The sequence below is a fragment of the Brachycentrus maculatus genome, unplaced genomic scaffold (assembly GCF_059751285.1).
Source record: "Brachycentrus maculatus isolate JH-2025_06_01 unplaced genomic scaffold, ASM5975128v1 h1tg000091l, whole genome shotgun sequence".
NCBI lineage: Eukaryota > Metazoa > Arthropoda > Insecta > Trichoptera > Brachycentridae > Brachycentrus > Brachycentrus maculatus.
The window spans coordinates 867,177-882,075 of NW_028280845.1; the positions used below are offsets into that span (position 1 = coordinate 867,177).

The following is a 14,899-nucleotide window of genomic DNA, read 5'->3' on the forward strand; positions in this document are numbered from 1 at the left end:
AATCACTACAAATATTTTATTACAACTTAATTATAACGTTTACCGGTTTTAAAGCTAACAGCTGCTCTATCAAGACTGATCAATTTTATTTTTTGTTTCGGCATTAACTTTGTGGTAAGCCATGTTACAATTAAGACTGATTAATACTAAAACACTATCTACTTAACAAAATTCAAAATAATTTGACGGTTAGGCAAAGAAGCTTGGGTAGATGTCAAGTAACTTTTTTGTGTTGATTAGCAGTCACAGTCAAAAGGGATCAGGGATGTTCAATTTTGTCGTTCATCGATTTTTTCCACAAATTCGCCCATTTCCACAATTCCCTTATTATTTCTGGGTGTAACAAGGTATGCCTTGTCAATTAGCGAGCAATTTCATGGAAAGACCCCTACGCCGATAATGAAAACGAGGCGTCGCGTAATAATTAAAAACAGAGGCTAGAGCGAGCCTAGCCGGGGGAAGAATGTGCAGCGCTTACATTATGGGCATGCGCTCGCAAATGATTCCAGATATGTATAGCTGCATTCATAATCAGCGCGGAGGTCAAGGGAAATCGTTCAGATCGTGAAGAAAAATGCACTCCAAAAGGCAAAAATCATTGAACGCATTAGGTAATTATTGATTATGTCGATAAAAAAACGTACTGCTGTAAATTTTCATGCTGAGTTTGCACGTAGGCACTATGCTGGCCAGTATTTATAGGCTATTTAAAATCCGATGCATGAAAACCTGTTATAGCTCGTTTTGGAAAACTCCTTTAGATTTAACTCCTTTGTCTATTGCATGTCTCGCTGTCATGATAGTTGTATCTACACGGTACACTGGAATCACGTACGACATCAATACTCTGCTGATTGGATGCTTTGGGGAGATTAGCTTGTCAGGATTTCGAGATCAATAGATAAAACGGAAAGCTTGATTAAATGTCCAGGAACTTAGCGAAGTACCTTGAACCATAGCCAAAAACGGTTGATAGATTCTAAGGAAAAAGGTACATTTAAAAAAAACGTGTTTATTTGAACGATGAGTTATTTTTACTAGCGACAGTTTGTCAGAGATGTTATCTCGCAATATTCATGCATGGGAGGTACGCGGTAACGCCTCGGGCATCAGCGGGAATGTCTAATTCGTAGAGGAAGCACAAGGCCAGTCGCTCGCGCTACAGGTTCAAAGCCAAGGCGAACAATTTAACGTGTGATTCGAAGCGAATTTCATAACAGCTCCACGAAATATAACGGCCATAATGCTTGGAACACCGGCTGCATGGATATGGTATTTTGCAGCGCTGATCAAAATGCAAGAGACGCGGTTTGTGCCATATTTCCATCTAAAGTTGTGGTCTCGTCCAATGCTGTATCAACGATTGCGAGGTCTCGTGTGCGAATAAATTCTGCCAAAAGGTAAAATCTGCATATTTTGGTGGCGAAGATGTGTCATGTATTGTTAAAAAAATACCACGGCCATGGAGAGCCAAATCGCGCGCGACCATATCGGGACACCAGGCTGTAAAACCGAGCATTTGAGGGAAATCATTTGTTATACGTAAAAGGAGATCGTCCTTCGCGAAAAACTGTCAATTTTTTATTTACAAGGCGGGATAAAACATAATTTTTATTACGTAGCTAAAATATTATAATACGCAAAGGTAACCCGAGTCGTCATCGATTAATTACGTATTGCAATAAGTTGAAACAAATAAAAGCAGGTAGGTACGCGAGCATTGCCGATAGCGGAGATGCCTTGAAAGCGACGGTCAATGGGTAGGTGCCTGTAATGATACCTGCAGGTATCCTAGGTATTTGCAGGTACTTGCAGGTACAGCGCTGCCAGAGAGATTCGGATGACTCATCACTCTGAGATTTCAATCGGATGGTACGATATGTGGTACATACGTAGAAAGACTAACGGAGCTATTCAGACTCTTGTTAGTCAATATTGACGTATTATATTTAAGTTCGACCCCTATGATGTGAATTGACAAAATAAAATGGTGGTCATTTCCGCTACAGCTGATTCTTAACGAAAACAGGGACGAAATATGTAGGGGCCAATGGCAAACCATACTACTACTACTACTACTACCATCACGCCGTTTGTCTGCAGGTGCATGCAAAGAGGATGCAACGCCACACTCTTCTGTCCTGACATACACTCCTAGCTTCCTACATATCTAAATATAATACACGCCTTCCAATTACGAAGACTTTTGACGCCACTAGATCTTAGGTTCTGGTGGTGCTAAGTCTTTTAAGGCTTTCCTCGTTCTGTTCTCCTGTTCACATTTGCCAAAAATATTTAGTCATTCTCTCACTATCCATTCACTCCACATCTCCTTTAAAAAATCTCTTCTTAATCTTCTCAACTATCCCTACTTCAGCCTTACATTCCTTCTAATAGATTTTCTTTCTAATATTTTTTTGTATGAATGGGTGCGAACGGAAACCAAGAGAAGAAGGTAGGACACAGAGGAATCATCTAATTGTTTCTCCACGACTTTCATTATACTGTGTACCTTTAATGGATGGCTTCGAGAATTGCACCGTGAAAAAAAAGAGTCGACGCAGAAACGCTGTCGCCGATTCGGTTCCCCGGCCAGGAAGGTCGTTCAGTCCATATCGGGTAGGCAGCTGCGGGCAATCCAGCGCCGCTTTAAGGTAGGCACCATCGCCAAAAAAAACGACAAGTCAAATTGGCGCATTACCATTATTTAAATTTTATTTACATCTACGCGAGAGATTTATTGCAGTTTTATAAATCAATTAGTGCGATAAATACGTCAAAGGTTTTATGATTCATCAGAGTGCGGCTTGCACGGCGCGGGTGTAAGCTGTTCTCCTAAACGGACTACCGGTGTTATTCCGAAACGTATTCGTTATTATGTATTTCATGTACAATTTACCCCCAATCAATTTACCCTCAATCGCCTTTTACTGTCCTTTTTCTACATTTTTTTTGCGAAAATCTTTGAGAATAGCCACATGAGCTTGTTGACAGGCGTGGTATTTGGAAGCTAAACTATGCTACCTAACTAACTCACTAACTAATCATCACGCCACTTCTCCACAAGGGTAGGCAGAAAGAAAAGAACGCCACGCCAATCTGTCTTTGCACGCAATCTTCGCTTCTTCCACATTCGTACATCTTCTCATACATACAAGCCGATTATTCCGACTCCTGACCTGACCACTTTCAAGTATTTGAAATACTTGATCATGTTAAGTTTTCCTCCGTCTTCCTCCGCTTTCATTACCAACCACATACGCCACACAAATTTGTTTACTTCCTTCACTCATTCTATTTACATGCCTAAACCATCTCAACACACCTTTCTTAATTTTATCGATAATGCTCATCTCAACCTTGCATTATTTCCTTATATAACCATCCGAACATCATCATTCAAGCTAAAAACAATGCAATCGATCAAAAGAAAGAAGTGTGTATATAAAAGTGTCACGTTTCGACATTTTAGGGGGGTTCGCAATTCTAGTTCGGATCGTCAGGCATCTGATCAAATATTTGCGTTATCTAGTCGCGATCAAATTGCAATTGATTGAGTAAGCTACACGCGCACATGTGCTTACCGAACGTGAGCACCTAAGGCCCAGTATTCGTGAAGTCACAACTTAGTTTTCTCTAAATCCAGGTAACATTTTATGTATTTTTTTGTATATTTGTTAAAGCATTGTTAACATCGTGGTATTTACCAAACAGACGCTGAATTGCAAACGGATGTTTATTGCTATTATTATCGTGTGCCATGTCCTGCAGTGACTCAATCATGATTCAGAATGGGATTACCGTAAAGGCATCTCTAGCTCGCATCCGTGCATTTCTTCATTCCACGAATTGTCGCACCGTTATGTAGCATTTGTTAAGGCGATATTCGCAAACACAGAATTCATTCCGTCGGAGACCACCGGAAAGATCACATGTCTGTTCACGCCCGATTTTTTAAAGAATGTACATGGATATTTTTTGTTTCTTATATATCTTGAATATAAGTACCTACATTTATGGAAAAAAATATTTTTATATATTTAAAAAAAAAAAAAAAAACTATTCGTCTATCTTCTTTTATCATATCCTGGAGCATGTGGAGTCCACAAACTGTCTCCAGGCTCTTCTGTCGGCTGTCAGCTCCATTGCATCCTCCAAGTCAGGTCCGCGTCACAAAGTTCAGACGAGAGTTGCCGACGAATTGTCAGCAGTGGTCGTATTTAGAATATATATTGAAAAAAAATATTCTTTAACTCCTTATCTTTCAACTACTCTTTTCTTTTCAAAACGATATAATCGTTTCGAAGAAAAACTTATTTTTTCAATGCAAAAACGGCGTTTAAAGAAAAATTCAATTATGTTTAAATAACTCTCATCATCCATCATTCTCCTTGCGTAATGTTATTGATTATCCCGCCACCATTAAAATTGCATACTGACGCATACAGGTCTTTTTTTCAAGTACTCATACACCTATTTTGTGTCATATAAAAATAGATTTACAGTTGCAGAAAAAAAATATGGAAATGTTTTATCCGATTTTTTTTTTAAATTTATTCACTCGAGTTTTATCTGATCAGGTTCCAGAAAAGGTGAACGATGTTTTTATTAATAAACATACAAGTATGGAATAATCACGATATGTATATTTTATTACGTAAACAATATTAACCTTGCCATGAGTCACGTCGGCTGTAAACTTACGGGCAAACTAAACGACTGCGAAGGATGTCTAAAACGTAAGCACATTATTTTTATAATTTATATTTGAAGCACTAACTTTGTGATTTTCCATTTTATAGTTAAAATTTAACTTTGTTTTAATAATATTTTATTATAACTTAATTGTAATGTCTATCGGTTTTGAAGCTAACTGCTTCTTTACCAAGACTGATTAATACAAGTATTTATCAGTCTTGATGAAGAAGCGGTTAGCTTCGAAACCGGTAGACATTATAATTAAGATAAAATAAAATATTTATCAGTGATTTTGAAACAAAGTTACATTTTAATTATGCATTATTTTTAATTTTGTTAATTGATTCGGCAGTCACTTTGTGGTAAAACCTATCCATTTTTAATAATAAAAAAATACTTATGGTGGCGAACTTACTTTATGGTGTTTGAAAATGATGCGGAAATAGTGGTATTTACATTATTTTTAACCTAATAATAATTTGTATGTGTGTGTATATGTCCGCCTCCATAGCGTAGTGGTCAGCGCGTTTGGCTACCGGGCTGGAGATCCCGGGTTCAATTCCAATTCCAATTCATAAGCCCTGGGATAGTCAGACTTCCATCTTTCATATAAAAGGGAAAAACGATACATGTATCATATCGAGTGAAGTCACCTTTAAATTGACTTCTCGTCCGTAGGGTGTATAATCCAGTGTCCAATATAAAAAATATTATTAATATTCTCACAATATTATCCACGAAAGGGTTAAGATGGAAGAGCTCTCGTTTCTCTTTTTCGTGATTTAAAATAATAAACACAAAAAAGTTAAATTAGGAAATATAATGCGGCAGAAAATGTGTGAAACACGCCATCTGACCATTGCCGCCAATTGACCCAGTGTACCTTAGCTGAAGCTGAGACTCTCTCTCGCTCAATGTTCTCTCACGATTTCCCGACAAAAATGTAATTATATTAATCATTTATACTGTGTGTAAAAACCGTGTCATGATATTATCCTTGTAGCGAGAAAAACGTGTGAACGCTTCAATCTAGAAGAGTGAACACTTTCAATTGTAAGTAAATTATGTCAACGGGCATTAAAAGCCCCCTTCGAGAGTGTACTCGTAAGGCACTGGTCTAAATCAGTGTTCCGCAAAGTGTGTGCCGCGGCACTCTGGTGTACCGTGAAGATTAGTTGGTGTGCCGCGGAAAAAAAGTCTAGTTTTGTGAAGATAACACAGATTTATCAACAATCGCTAGAATTTTTGATCGCCTGTGCTCAGTTAAGTAGATTCACATTTCGCATTAAATATAATATGATATATATTTTGCAGAAAACGTTTGCGAAACACTGCTCTAAATGATAAGTACATATAATAAAATTTAAAATGATTTTTTCCTGGAGTTTTCTAGTGTGAAATAAATTCATTAAGGACTGTTTCTGCTACTACTTACTATTATAAAAAATCAAATAAAAACATCGACCATAGATGTCGTCACCTATAAAATTTCCATCGAAAATGAGCATAATGCTATCTACCATGACATATTTTTAAAAAAATAATTGAGTGATGCGATTATTAATTACAAGTAGAATGGTAATTGCAACATAGAGTATAGAGTGATCACTAAAATTAGCCAATGACAAGTATGTCCCGTGAATACTCGTATTCCCGACTCAATAGCTTCTCAGTTGAGATATCAATAGTAAAATACTGATAACATCCTGTGAGAGCAAGTCCAGAAATTGTGTACAAAGATTTGAACATGCTTAAAATATTGTCACATATATTTTGACATCTCAACATAGATGAAGAAGAATATGGAAGTCAAGGCTTACGACCTGTCATAGGCCGGTTTAAGTGATCACTTTAAGCACGTGTAAAATTCACCATTCTACCCACGATTGACAACATTTTACTCAAAATTGAAACTCATACATAGGAATCTTCTTTTTCTTCTTATTCTTATGCTTTGTGTCCTGTTTTAAAGGGGGATTAGACTCCTGCGATATCGATTCCCAGCTATCAATCCATAGGTACAAAGGAGTATATCATATAATTCTTACGTCGCTTCATGACTAAGTTCGCGGCGTTATCTATGGTTGATTTGAGTAAGCTTTTATTTATCGGATATCCTTTTATTGTTCCATCATTTAAGTATCTGCGAAAAATTTATTAAATTTTAAAGCCGAAATAACGCGCTCAATATTTGTAGAAAATCAAAAGAAACAATGTTGCAACAGTTCGAGGAGAGAGTCAAAGGACTTATGCCCTATACTTGCAAGTGCAATAAAAGGGAAACGAAGATAATTCCGGAATAGTCAGAGATGCAATTTCAAAACACAGCGTCAAAATGGAAGCCCCGAAGCCCGCGAAATTAGACGAAATGGATTCCAGTGCTCACGACCGCCCATAGCCTTGCGGCCTGGATACCGAGCACCGTGCCAGAGTGTGGGAAAACAGTGCAAATTATTACCCATGGTGCTACAAGGCTTACATCGCTCAGAGCAGTTGACAAGATGTAAAAATGAGATATGCCACGCACAGAAAGGGTGACCCAACATAAAGAGGCCTCTATTTAATTTTTTGGGTTAGATATACAAAATTTAACAAGGTTATTGGGTTGAATTATACTTTTATTTAAACATATACAATGATATATTTGTGTTATCGAGACAAATATACATCATTGTTTATACAATATTTAAATTAGAGTAGAATTCAATCCAATGAACCTTGTTTAATTTTGGATATATTAGCCAAAAATTTAAAATGGTATTCTACCAACTGTCTACAGTTATAATAAATAAAGACACATCTCATATAAATTTAAAAAATTCATCTTAACATTTTATAATCTGAGCTTAATTGTTTGCCTTACCGATTCGCTTTTTTCATTAACTCTGAATTTTTGAACAATTTTTAACACAAAAATTTTAATCACATTTTCATGTGAGTTCTCGTCAGCATCTAGGAGTGAGTTGAGTAAGTTTTTCATTTGGCAAAAACCCTTATTTAAATGTATATAAGATTCTTTCCGAATTATTTCACATACAACGAGACGCCTGAAAATATGATTTTAAATTTTTATCAGGCCTTTTTTAACCAGTTATTCAGTCATAAGATTTTGAGTGTCCAAATTCTTGCTCACAAATCTGAGTTATTCCACACGAGTTTTTTTTTTATTGACGTCTTAACATGGATGAAGAACCTATGACAGGTCGTAAGCCCTGTAAATGCGCAGACTTACATCTTTTTATAATATGGTACCGAGAACACTCATGAAAGAAGGTGTCAATTGAAGGATATATACAACTCCCATTTTTTTTGCAGCGTAGCTGTCAATCATAGGTAGAAATGGTGCATGTTACAAGTGAACAAAGTGATCACTTGAACCAACCAGCCTATGTAAGGTCGGAATACCTGTAAATAGCCAGACTACCAGTCTACATCTATGTTGACATATTTTAAGATTTTCGCTAATTTACAAAAAAAAATAACTGGACTGTTGATACCCGTTTTGTGTATACAAAAACAAAGCAAAATGTTTACGAATTGCATAAATTAATTAAAACGTAACAAGGAAGTGTCTGACACATTATTGTGGAGTTATTACGTTGTTTTATTCCCGATGTTAGATAGTAAACTGTACTATTTATTCCTTTGTTTGCACGAAAGTATGAAAAGAAAACAAAGAATAATAAACAAGGCTGACGTAATTCCAACGATGCATTATTGAAAACGTGCCACAGAATTGAACGATCGGAACAACAAAAGTGTTCCTTCCATTCAGATATGAGAGTCCACTTATCCTGATTAGAGAAACGTGAAAAATGCTAAGGGCTTCGAAGAAAGGCAACTGTAGATGATTTATCGTTCACCTTTCACGAGATGTGATTAAGATTTATACAATTTAGCTGGTCCGGTGAAGCAATGCCTCCCCGCTTCACTATTGTATTGTGATTCGAAAGGAGCTAGCTAGCTCTATAACCACTAATGAACCATAAATCTGTCTCCGTAATTTATACGTGCAAAGTGACGTTCCTGACGCGTTTACCGTGTAAACACGGAATAATGGAACGGTGACATTATGAGGGCGGAAATTTACTGATCGACCAGACACGTACAAAATTATTTCGAGGAAATTTGACGTAAAAACAAACAAGAGACGCTCGTGGCAAACAAAACAGACAGATCAAATTATTTTGAGTGTTTAAAAGGCCAAAGCAACAAAAACCTAAGCTTACAAAGGAGATGAAATTAATTATTCATATGACGCATAGTCTACTAAGTTATATGTATATATTTTTTAAATACCTAAAGATAAAAAAAATAAATTCGGGTCAATTGTTTTGCCTTGTTAGGGCATTTATCAAACTACTGTGATTAAATGGACTGAGGGTCCATCAAAAATTAGTGTTTGATTTTTACATTTAAAATATAGAGATGAAATGATTTACTATGACACTGTTATCCCACAAACACGATTAAATGCAATGCAAAAAATGATAGGAAAAGTCGTGTTGACACAACTTTTTTTTGTTGTGTTTTATTCTTTTTGTTAATATATGAGGATATCCTAAAAATCGGAAGCGGGTTTACCAGAATTGTGGTTTTGACACTTTTGACACAATACATTTGCAAAACGTGCTAATGACAATATCCAACGATAAAAGAAAAACATCGATTTTAAAACAAGACATGACAGTGATCGCTGTAAAAGAGGCGACATCGAATTCCAGGTAAGCTACAACTGTTAGTTTTACGAGTTGAGAAAAATAAGGACAGGCGAACACTGGTAATCTCTTGTCCGAGATGTCGGACCCAGATTAAACCGTCACTTACTCACAAGAGCAGTTACACGCGTGGCGACCGATAAAGGGATCCGAACGTAAGAAAGTACAGGAATTTATGATGCGATACTTTGAAATATTCAATATCTGCAGTTAGTTGTTGATCTCGACTATTGTTCTTTGTATTCAGGTTTAGAAGACCACCTAGTATGATACCAAAACACTATCGAATAACATGTACGCTTTATACATACTTATTATTATCATTACTCTTCAAGGAAGGACATTACTCCTGTATGTGAAAAGAGCTCTCTAGTTGGAAAAATGATACACTGAGAGATCAGGATTGCCAAAAACAGGGTTAATTTTCAAAATCACCGACCGAGACACTCGCCATTTCGCAAAAAAAAACTAGCTTTTGAATTAGCTGTAAATTAAGATATTCTGATCGATCGAGATTTAACAAACAAAGCATTGGGATTGATCGGTCAAACATGGGATATTTCCACTCAAATTGGGATTTAAAAAGAGATGCAACGCTCGTCTGATAAGAAAGATGTTTAAAAAGTCATAAAATATATGCTATTCAGAAAAAAAGATTTATTTTTTTAAGTAGAAGAAAGCACGAAGATGAAATGTAAAGATAATTACGATTCGGGATGTAACAAATGTGATGAATATTGCCCCCAAATAACATAAATTCAACCAGACAACGTAATAAAGTACCGAGACTTTCAAAATTTGGGGCGTTTCCAAAACTTCCTGCCCGCGTGTAGCATCGTTAGTGTCCGTAATACATCCCCGGGCTGGTTCTGGGCCCTCGAGTCACCTTGAAACTGGATTTTTTCCGAAACGATCGTCCAAATTCTATCGAACCTGATTGATCGTCGAGAAACCATACACGCGCGCCGATTGCCTTCAATTCCGGCGCGATAATGAAAAAACTAAGGCTTGAAGTAGGGCAGTGGGCGGTTTACGTCAGCAAATTTTCCACTGGTCTAAAACCGAACTGAAACAATGGCGATGAGATAACATTGGCTAATCCAATTAACGAGAAATATCTATTATAAGCGATAAGTTTGGCTTAGCATTTGGCTGCATGAGTTTTTTTTGTTTGTTTTTTGATAACACGAATCATAAATATGATACCGAAAGGTTGCTCTACTCTAGAATATTTTATATCCAGTGATGCCTCGCCTAACGAACGTTTCACACAACGATTTTTCTATCCGTTCATTGAGCGACTCACGTAATAAAACTCGCTTCTCACAGGCACTTTTAGTCCAGTAACAGATGAAGCCCAAAAAAAGCGTCTGTAGACCTCGACAATGATATCCTAGCCTGTTATTTCCAGCAGGTTTTGAAGAAGAGGGAGAAACAGACAACCATGGAAAGGTTTTTCAAGAAGCTAGCAGCTAAGGATAGGTTAAGAGGATTTAACCCTGCGTCTCGGTAGACTCTCCTAAATCAGAGTCTAACTAAAAAAAATGAGTTGTGTTGCACTTCCATATTTTATGCTACAGAAGGTTTTTTTAAAATTATTTTAACATGTTATGTTATGAGAAAACACGTTTACAAAATGAACTTTCTGCATAACGAACTTGCTCCTGGAACGAATTAAGTACGTTACGCGAAGCATCACTGTATATTTTTAATTATTCCGTACCAACAATGATAAAATAAATAATTTAAAAATATTATTTATCCACCTCCGGAGTTCAGATAGGGCTACCAGGTGTCTTTGGGTGGATTAAAACCGGACAGTCCAGTTTTAACTTCATAAAAAAACTCATGGATTAGAGTTTTTGCTGACTTAAAGCTCGTAAAGCCACTTCCCCACGATAACAGCGTTGATTGTCCGATATTTATTTACAAATCCCTCTGGCAACCCTGCAGGATTTAGAACAAAAGGCGAACACACGAAGGCAGGTTCGATTCCTGGTCAGGTCAGCTTCAAATACGTGATTTTTTAACTAAAATATGGATGGCTGGTAACCAAATATCTGAATGACATTCAAAGCAGTTTTCTGTTCACCAAGAGAACAAGAAAAAAATTAGTAACACACCTGTTTCGCATGTTTAATAGATTTTCCAATAATAATAATTCCTTCCTTTTTTGTAAAATATGAATGTTTGATTTCAACATTAAATTTTATAAAATAAACACTAAAATCAATTAATATGTTAATTCAAGCATATGGAAGGACAAATTAGTAAATTAATTCGTGATAAAAATGTTGAAACTCGACTCGAAATATTTCAAAGGAAAAAGGAATGTAAAAAAACGGCCATTTAAAAGCATTTCGAGCGTCACAAATTGAAAACATATTGGGCTTTACTGTAGTCGTATATTTTTAACGGCTTTAATGATCAAAATTAATCGACGCAATAAATTCGGTCTTATCAAATAAATTTTTATATTTATGTAATCCAAAGAAAAATAAAAATCAAACCGAGTACAGGAAGGAGAGAAAATTATGGCATTATTTTTTTAATTTCCCATGGCAGCTAACAATTTGGTATAATAATGGTAGATACCTAAATAGTGATGTATTATTATTTTTAACAATGATGAATTAGTTTCACTTACAAAATTGACTTCGGGTACGTCTGTACATCATGCTACAGAGATTTCATTATTATTACCTGAAACAAAGAAACGAAAGCACATTTAATTAAAAATGAACACGAAACGTTTTCACACAAAATTTCGAATTTTTAAATGCGATGAATAAGTTCTTCTTCACTCTCGTTACGTCAGTGCGTTATCTACAAGCAACTTCTTGCATAGCCTACTATCCTCGCGGCTGGCATCTAAAATAACCATTTGGGCTGCATCAATTCGGAGATTGTCTGTTAGGACTTGAGGCCTAGTACCTAGAGGCACCCGTACATCTCCATCCGCGGATACCAATGAATAATACAGGTTCAAAATTATTACGTTCATAAGTATTAATAATTAATAAATAACACATAAAAAATCCAATGAATTACAGTTATGTCCGAAATCGGTAGTTATTACAGCTTTTCTGGACATCTAGTACCCAAATATTTAGAACCAAGCATTAGGCTTGGTGACGCTCCTATATCCTTATTCACAAATGACGTTGAAATTTTACCTTAAGTATATATTAAATGTTAAAATCAAACATTGATTTTTAGAGCCTACTAAATTGTATTTTATTATTAAAAACACATAAAAAAAATTTTAACATACAGCATATAAATTAAAATGGAGTTCTACAAACCAAACGCCAAATCTATAAATAAATTTTTTACCTCTCTATGAAAATTCCATACTAAAAATAACGTAAAGCTGGGATCGCGGAGTCTCGATGGGGTCAAAAAATTACAGTTGTATGAAAGCTTCGCATTCTAGATAATCTAAGGGCAAGGCAGCAGTAGTTTTTATTGCTTTTAAAGTAAGTAAAGTAAGTAAGTTTTTAATTGAAACTGTGCCGCAACCAAGTGGACTAATGGGTCGCGTCACGCTGGGGTCAATTATGACTATTTACCCTACAGCCAACTATTAAATCAATTCGCTGAAATGCCAAGTATTGAGCAACTCCCGGACCAGATAGATACGGCTAGATAACAATGGACACTTGTAAAATGATTGAACATAATGAATAAGTGCCGATTTCACATCTAGGTATCAGATTTGCGTGACCTGACACAATACTGTAGTCACAATACAGAACGCCCGTTTCAATAGACAATATTCAAGAATTTGCTGATTTAAATACGCGTTAAGATTCCAAAATAACGGAAAACTCTTGTAATAAACAAAGTAAACAATGGTACGATAAACAGAAATTAGCTTATCCCAATTGAAAACGAATGTCAGAATAACTAGCGTGAAATAATAAACAACATTAAAACATGGTGAGAAAAAAAAAAACATGAAAATAAAGTTAAGTTTAACCCTTGACTCGAGCGGTACAAACAATGTTAGAACGAGCACTTCACTCACACGCTCCCTGTGGGGCAAAGTAATTACAGGATACCGTAAAAGGCTAAAATTAGTTACGATCTTAGTTGTGCTATTACTCAAGATGCCAGAATTTCAGATTTTTGTAAGGAAAATGTGTCTTAACTGGTTACGGTGACGAAAATTTGAAATGCGAGAAGTTAATAAATATCACCCAGTATTTAGTAAAAGGTGTGGTAATCAGTTTGAAGTCAGCATGTCGCAATTTGGTTAGGGAAAGGGGTACATGGCGGAAGACTTTGAAGCGCGATACCCTGCGCTACTAATTTCGCAATGTTGAAAGGTCCCGGAGTGCCTTTGCCAGAAATAATGTCGGCCGCTTGAGAAATAGGTCCGATCACGAAGAAACCTTTCTTTCCACCGTGTGCAATAATCCATCACGATCTCTTAACACATGCACGTTCTCGTCTACCGACGGCCAGGCCTTTCTGATCTCGTGCCCGATCAGACCGATTCGATTGCCTTTACCTACCAGCGATCGTTTAATCGTCCAATTAGGTGAAACTGGAGGCAAAAAAGTACCCGCGGGGTTCGCGTTCAGAAGTGTTATAAAATTGAATTCTTATCAATTGCGGTTGCGAGAGACAGTCTAGAAAAACCGCAGTGCACTGTCACTTCGGCTGCCCGCTGTTCCGGAATATAAGACAGTAAACTTAAAAAATTACCAATAGATAGCGCCAATAAAACCGACACAAAGACAGCCTCAAATATAACAAAAACGCGAGAAGGCATTTCAAAATAATCCGAGGAAACAGAATACGGCAAACCAGTTTGAGAGGTTGATTAGAAAAATCGTTATACTTTAGTAGTAGTTCCTAGCGACTGGTAACACACACTCGAGAGTTTCGGACAAGTTGCGCGAGAAAAAATATTCATGAGCGGAACAAATTTATGGCGATTATATTTTATCATCTGATATTGTTTTCTCATTTAAATTTTGCTAAACCAACAATTAATAGCCTCGGGCCAGAGCAATACATAAGTGTACTGTAACATATTATGTTAATATTGTACAAATAATAATTGAGACAACTTCTGTTGATCGATTACTGATGGATATGAATGGTTATTGTTACATGCTCTCGTAATAAAAATAAACACAAGTCAATTATTATAAAACTCTAAGAATACAATGAACTCGAAAACAGTCGAAGGTAAAAAGCAATGGTTCTTAAATTTAACTACGCTATTAAAAAACACGGAGTTAGGAACCGAGATTAAACGATTAAATCGGTAAACACGACAATAGCAAAAGGTTTTTATATTACTTTTGAGAGCAAATACAAATCAAAGGAGAAAGCAAATTTAATGCGATGTCGATTTCTGCATGAACCCAAGGTCAGAATAAAAATAGATTCGCGATTGGCGCACCTTAACCAGTGCAGAGCGTTTGATACTTCATTCCGGGGAGCGTTTACCTTTGTTAGTCGTGAGA

General features: G+C 36.3%; 1 protein-coding gene and 1 long non-coding RNA gene across 2 annotated transcripts in view; both read right to left on the minus strand.

Annotated features, from left to right (window-relative positions):
- The window catches only part of Drak (Death-associated protein kinase related), a 175,708-nt gene that overhangs the window by 91,585 nt on the left and 69,224 nt on the right, over positions 1–14,899 (minus strand). The window lies entirely within an intron of this gene.
- Positions 1–14,899, minus strand: part of LOC148310561 (uncharacterized) — a 55,695-nt gene that overhangs the window by 38,045 nt on the left and 2,751 nt on the right. Inside the window, exon 2 of the long non-coding RNA XR_015837381.1 lies at positions 12,064–12,119. This is a non-coding gene — a long non-coding RNA (uncharacterized LOC148310561). The remainder of the gene's footprint in view (positions 1–12,063; positions 12,120–14,899) is intronic.